This window comes from Pteropus vampyrus, unplaced genomic scaffold (assembly GCF_000151845.1).
Source record: "Pteropus vampyrus isolate Shadow unplaced genomic scaffold, Pvam_2.0 Scaffold133, whole genome shotgun sequence".
Classification (NCBI taxonomy): Eukaryota; Metazoa; Chordata; class Mammalia; order Chiroptera; family Pteropodidae; genus Pteropus; species Pteropus vampyrus.
The window spans coordinates 2,223,200-2,230,516 of record NW_011888914.1 but is presented as its reverse complement, the minus strand read 5'-3'; the positions used below and the strand labels follow the sequence as shown (position 1 = coordinate 2,230,516).

At 36.3% G+C, this 7,317-nt stretch overlaps 1 pseudogene; it reads right to left on the bottom strand.

The window, feature by feature from the left end:
* Positions 1–4,405: 4,405 nt before the first annotated feature.
* On the bottom strand, positions 4,406–4,521 carry LOC111744356 (annotated as a pseudogene).
* Positions 4,522–7,317: the final 2,796 nt, after the last annotated feature.

The window sequence follows — 7,317 nt, the reverse complement described above, 5'->3', positions numbered from 1 at the left end:
GCAGGCACTTCTCCCTAAGGGCCAGTGAAAATCCTGACTACCTACCAGAAGAGGCTTTTATGCCTCATTCTGGTGTGATGGAGTCACTAGGAGGATGCCTACTTTTCTCAGTGGTGTTGAGATTTGGGGTCAAAAGGAATTCCAAGCCCTAATGATGGAGAGGATTCCAACTATTAGAACGCAACTCCTAAATGTCCTTCTACTATAGAGTCAGCTCCCATCTCTTAAAGGTTTTGAGGAAATCCCTTTTGCCTCATTAAACTATGGATGCTTTAACATATGTTATTTCATTTTGACCAGATCTCAAGTCTATACAGAGAATCACTCATAGTTTGGGAAGAGGCTCTGTGGGGAATAGGATATAGCTCATACTTCCACAGATATGTGGTTGTTCAGTATCAGCTCCCAAAGAGGCATAAATGTGATCCTCTTAGGGGTCAGTGAGTCCTGAGTGCTCATTCATGGGGGAAGCACACCTTGCCTTTGGTCCAATGGCCCCTTTTAATAAGGCATCCCTGGTCCCCAAAGTCGTCTAGCATAATTTTGAAAATGATTCTTTTCAGTGCTATTGAATCACAGCTCTTAAATGTCCTTGACATTTAAATACATTCCTATTGCCCTTAAACAGAATTTGTGTTTTGAAAATTTAAAGTGCTTCTGCTGCCTCTGATAACACTTTTCACAAGTCTTCTCAGCAGAAAGTCCGTCCAGTTTGGCAATCCACTGGAGGAATTTGCTTGAAAATTATGTTCTCCCCTGTTTCTTTTTCTAATAATTTGTAATACAAGTTCTAACATGAAATTAAAATTCTTTTATAATTTCATTATCTAGGAAGTGATTTTGCAGTCTGCTGAGGATCCAGTGTTGAAATACAGCACAGTGTACAAAATAATTCTCGTTTTAATACATGCTATGGCTCTCAGAGGAGCCTCTGCTCAGCTCAGTTTATCATTAGCTTCTGTATTACTCAGTTTTCCAAGTCTTTAATTCAAAATGAAAATTAAACAATATTCATTTTGCCAGGGCAGTTCACAGAGAAATTGGTTTTTAAAACCCTATATTTTTCAATTAAGAAGGCCCTTACTGTAACCATGTCTAGTTTTCCTAATTGTTTAGAACCCAAACACTAGGTGCCAGAAAGCCTTCGGAGAATGGATTCAGAGCCCCTGAGCCTTTATTGCAATACACACCATTACTTCAGATGGGCACTAGTTAAAACCTTATGAAACCACCGAGCATATCGCAGGGAACCAAAATCAAACAATATCCACCCCCAGTGAGTTTTTTAGGAGATCCAAAAAGCATTTTTGACTTGTGTATAAATTTAGGAGTGAGTATTTTTAACTAGGAATAATTATGGTATTTTGGCTTATTTAGGTTAGGCCATTTACATATTCAAATATCTTTAAGTCGCATGGCATGGTGGAAAGGGATGAGATTTGCAGCTTCAAAACGCTGGACTGAATTCAGTTCTGTGCCTTAGCCTTAGCGAAGCAAGTTGGTTTAGCCACTTGAAGCCTCAGCTTACTCATTTGTAAATGGGAAACAATCATATTACTTCGTAGGGTTGTTATGAGTATGAGATAAAGAAAATAGATGAAAGCACCTAGCAAACAACTTGGCACAGAGTAGCCTCCTATTAAATTTTCCTTTCTTTCCTTTTCACCTATCAATTATTTAAAAACGAAACTGGGTAGAAAAGCATAAAAGTAGAGCCTCCTGAATTTCGCTGCTGAAAGTCAGGCTCAGGTTCATGGAACAGGCTTTATAAAATCTCACCAAGCTTTCAGGATTGATATTTCTATAGCATTAACAAAAGAGAAAAATGAGATTTTTTTTTCTTCCTTGGGCCTATTATTTTTTTATTCTTTTTTGTTCACTCACTTACAGTGTATTTGAGTGGAAATCACTTCAAGCCCTTGAACCACCCTCTGAAAGCTTTGCTAAATCCTACATTTTTGGTTTCACTCCAGATACAGTACTGTGTCCCCTACCTTTGAAGTCTTTGAAGTGTCCACATTGTAGGCTGAACCTGTGGTGAAGCCCAAACTGGTGGTTTCGACTGCACAAACCCATTTAAAGCTGGGACAGACAGAATTGAAGCTGGATATGAGAAGGGGTGGTGTTCGCTTCCCTTTCTTGACCCCCACCTCTCTCCACTCTTAGTCTCTTCAAACACTCCTGCTATAGTCGCAGACATATCAAAGACCGCTCTACTATGGCTGCGGTGACACTGAGGCTGGAAGTGACTGCTTTACCCTACCACAGCTGTGCACTGCCTTAGGGGAGTGAACTGAAGCAGGAAGTACATCATGAGGTCTTCAGTTGCAGCCAATGACCTCATGTTTCTTTACATAGAAGATATTTGAATTGGAGAAAGGGATAGAATAAAACATTTAGAATGTGATATTGTCATAAATTATTATAAAATGTTATCATTGTAAAGTGTAAAAATAAATATGATTTGTGTTTTTTAATTCTATAACATACCTGTATATCTTTGAACATTATATGGTATTTTTTTGCAGTTTTTAAAGTAAATGGTATACTATACAATTAAAAACAATTGGAAGTAATACAGTAGTGAAGTTAAGAGGTAGATTGTGTTGGAATACTCCTTTGCCACTAACTAGTGGTATGGCCTCAAATAAGTTATTTTACCTTTCTATGCCTCAGTTCCTTCATCTATTAAATGAGATTTCAATAGTACCAATGTTTTTGCCTTGTGTTAAATATGAAATATTAATTTGAGGAAAATTAAATATGTAAATTAAATAATATATATAAGACACATTGTAAACACTATGCAACTGCTCTTATTATTGTCAACATGTTTTCAAAGTTTATGTATTTTGATAGATTATTTTAAATGTTATATCATTGCTCGTTTTAACTACCTTGTCATCTGCCATCGCCCACATATGGCTATAGTATATTTATCCATTCTCATGTTAATGGATAGTTATTTCTTCCAACGAGAAGTACAAACAATAAAGAAATGAGTATTTTTGCACTCATTGCTTTAAATGCAGTATGCCAAAATATCTCAAGATGAATACTCAGAAGAAGAATTCCTGGCTTATACGGTGTGAACAAACAGATTTACTTGATTTTGCCAAATTGCTCTCCAAACAGTTGGGCCAATTCATGTTCTTAATATCAGCGTGTGAGAATTTCCATTGCTCCACATCTTTGCCAATTTTTAACATTTTTACCAATCTGGTGGGTGTGAAATGGGAGTGAATGACATTTCATTATTTACATTTTATTACCAATTGGGCTGAGAGCCTTTTTCATGTGTTTATTGGCCATTTGTGATTCTTTTTCTGTTCCTACCCTTTGCCTGTTTTTCTGTTTTCTTTTTCTTATTGATTTGAAGAGTTCTTTAAATATTTTTGGAGAGCAATTATCTATTGTTTATATGGGTTGCAAATATCGGTTCCAAGTCTGTGACTTATCTTTTAACTATAATTATGCTCTCTTTTTGAGAAAAAGTTTAAAAGTTCATTATTAGTTCAGTGTAACAGTTGTTTCCTTTATGGGTTAGGCTTTTTGTATCTAGTCTCGGAAATTCTGCTTTTACCCAAGCTGGTAAAGGCGTATGCCTTAATTTATTTGAAAATTATTAACGTGTTCATTTTTATATATCAATCTCTAGTTCAGATGGGATTTATTATTGTTAATTGTGTAAAGTGTGTTTCTGTTTTTTCCATATTGATAACTAATTATTTCAGCAAAATTTTGTGAGTTGTCATTTTATTCTTTTATAGATGTGTAATGCCAGTTCTGTCATATAAAAAATAACCATATATGCAACTTTTTCCACCTGAGCTTTCTATTCTCTTTTATTCATCAATGCGTATATCTCTGCACCAATACCTGCAAACTAGCTTTAAAATATACCCTAATATCTGTTAGATATAGTTTTCCCACTTAGTTTCTTTTAAAAAATGATCTTAGCTATTCTTTGTATTTTGCACCTTTATGTGTCAAGTTTCATAAAAAGTTCTGTTGGCATTTTAAATTGAATATATTGATTTTATAGATTAATTTGAGAAGAACTGATACCTTTGTAATGTTATGTCTTCTAATTCATTACTAGGTAGTAGTGCTTTATTTATTCAGGTCATGGTTTGTATCCTATCTTGTATTTTCCTCACATTTTTTTTTATAAAGCTCTTTCCATAAAAGTCTTGAATTATTTGTTAGATTTTGGTTGCTATTGTAAATGAAAAGGCTCTTTTTTCCACTTATAATTTTTAATTTACTTATACTGGTATATAGGAATGCTCAATTCTTTTATATATCCTTAATAGTTTATTCATAGGTCCTCTTAAATTTTTATGTAGGTAATTATGATTTTGTCTTTCTTCCTAATTTTTTTATTATTATTTATTATTATTTATGCCTACAGCACCTGGTCTTCCTAGGTGGTCTCCCATCCAAGTACTAACTGGGCCCAACCCTGCTTAGCTTCTGAGATTAGACATCGGGCTTGTTCAGGGTGGCATGGCTGTAGACCATGGACTGTAGCTCCACTGGGGCACGAACCCAGGACCTTCTGCGTGTAAAGCAGATGTGCTAACTGCTACACTATGGAACTACGTCCTCTTCCTAATTTTTATACTTTTTATTTTTTCCCTTGTCTTATTGCATCATCTAGAATATATAGTACAATGCTGCATAGAAACTAGAAGCCTTTCTTGTCTTTTGTCTGACCTCAATATCAATGTGCTCACAGACTGCTTTGGTTTTGATTTCTTTGATCAGGCTGAGGAAATTTCCTTTCACTAGACTAGTGCTATATTTTTCCTAATAAACAATGAGTCTTGAATTTTGTAAAAAAAAACCCCGCATCTATTGAGCCAATCATTTAGGATTTTTTACTTTAATTTGTCAACATAACATATTTCACTAATAGATTATTTTTACATAAACTATCTTTGCATTCCTGTGATAAATTTAACATGGTTATGGATGAAGAGAGGATGAAAAACATGTAAATGTCTTAGAGAAGAACATTCCACAAAGGGCCAGCAATTGCAAAGGTCAACAGGGTGTTTGGTTATTTGAAAGGTGACTGAGTAGCATGGTTAATGAGTTTGCTACTCCATCTAGGATATCTCTGGCAACAAATTATCCAGATATTGGTCAGACTCAGCCTATCGACAGGTCTAGGAATGCCCGAGGCACTCTCCTGGACCCATTACTTGTGGTGAACCCCGCAGATGTTTGTTTCCCTCACTGAAGCCAGAACAAGTTTTATTACTCACTGGTCCTAGAGGGTATACTGCACACCTGAAGACCACACAAGTGAGGTTGCAGGTATAGAGAGGAGGATGAAGCAGGACCTGGAGCTCTGCCTTTATTAGTGTCTGAAGGTGGGGTTTCTAAGGTTTAACAAGTTAACTCTTTATTGGTGAATTTAAAACAAAAGAACAGGAATTAGGGAGTGGGAAGGGAGAAGCAGGGTCATTCAAGTGGTTAGTTATCTAGGTCACCTAGGGCTTTCTCAAAGGGGAACTTCATGGGTGGGGTCATCTGTTATCTAGTTGGTTTGCTAGTAGCTGTATCATGTAGCTGTCAGTATGTGTATTCAAGATGGATGTCTTTGAAATATATGCCTCAGCAATCAAAAGCCTAGTGTCAGGCATTATACTACATCAGGTAGAACTCAGGGCTTCTCAGGGCTGTGTGTTCTTTTCATATCTTTCTCTATCTTTCACCCTAATTCTATCCATTCACACCATGCATGTTACCCTCTTTCAGCTCTTTAGAGGCAGAGCTAAACTCAGTCTAGTTCATAAAGACATCTCTATAGGTTGATTTCTCTTATGATGAAGACGAGTAATTCGCTTCTGGGACCTCTTAGCCAGTATTCAACTCTAATCTATATCCAGTGATGGGCAAACATGAAGTATGCCTGAGCTACACTCTAATATCACATGAGTCTGGACTGGTGAACATTCTTTTATAAGTGATCGTGAAGACCACTGGAAGAAAATCCAAAGTGTGCTGAGTTGATTCTGATTGTGAGAAGCAGGAAGAAAATATATCAGTCTCTTTCAAGTAGGTTGAATCAATGGAGATCTATTTTCCTTGATTTAGTTCAAGATGTCCTGGCAGTGTAAGCATGGTGAACACACTCCTTGTATACTGAGGATCTAAGTTTTTTCTTTCAATGTTAAAACTGGAAGGCAAAGAAATTGAAATACTGAGTGGGACACATGTATTACATTTGAAGAAAGCTGCGGGGGGAAAATACTAGAGTTCTTTCTCAACTATGTGTGGGGCCAAAGGCAGAACAATCTCTATTTGCCTTTTGGGACAGATAAACTCATCCATCAGGCTGCATCTGGTACACAGACTGAGGCCTTGACACCCACGTGCTGAAGGATTTATTGGCCTTGTTCAGAGACTCGTAAACTTTCTTCTTGGCATCTTTTCTCTGGCTCCTTGTCCATGCTGTGCTTTGACTACTAAGCCTATTGGTTATGCTCATCAGTGTTTCAATCCTCTCTTTTGTGAGGAAGACAGTGCTACACTTCTTGTGCCTTTGAGTATCTCATAGGCTGACAGCTCCTCAGCAAAGAAATCCTCACATTTGCCAGCAAATGTATAAACCAGGGGATTGTATTTTTTCTCTTATGTCTCTCTCCCCATTTTTGCATTTTGAAGAAACACAGAGCTTTGACTTGCTGGCCAGATGACAATTTTTTCTTTCCTCTTTGGATCTGCCTAGAAATAGGTAGCTGGCTGCTTGCTTAATGATCAATGATTATATGACACAACCCTCCTCCATCATGGCTATGTGGGCTTGAGAAGCCAATAGCTCAGGACGTTGTCCACCTTGTTTTTTGATATCACTCTGGTTTTGCTCTGCCCTGAGACTATTAAGCATATATTTACGTGGGCAGGCGAGGTAAACTGTTCTTGTTTCAAAAGAACAATTTTTTAAAGAAAGCATTTATCTTGGGATTTCTTTACATGTTAAACTCTCCAAATGCATTTCAAATTAATTATATTTGTGAAAATTCTATTTAGCTACTCAGTTGATATATGTTATATGGATTAGTACATGTGCCTATTGCAAATTACAAGGGACAGCTAGATTTAAAACATATTTGAAATAATCATTTGAAACTGTTCAAATTGATGTAATATTTTAAAATGATAAGTTGTCCTATACTGCATTGAAAATTTTTGAAAGATGTATGGGGAATGTGCTATTAGAGGCAGAAAGATGTCTGATTTTAAAATAATAATGAAAGGTATATATTTGAACTCTTACTATTCCAAGTATTTCCCTTATAATGT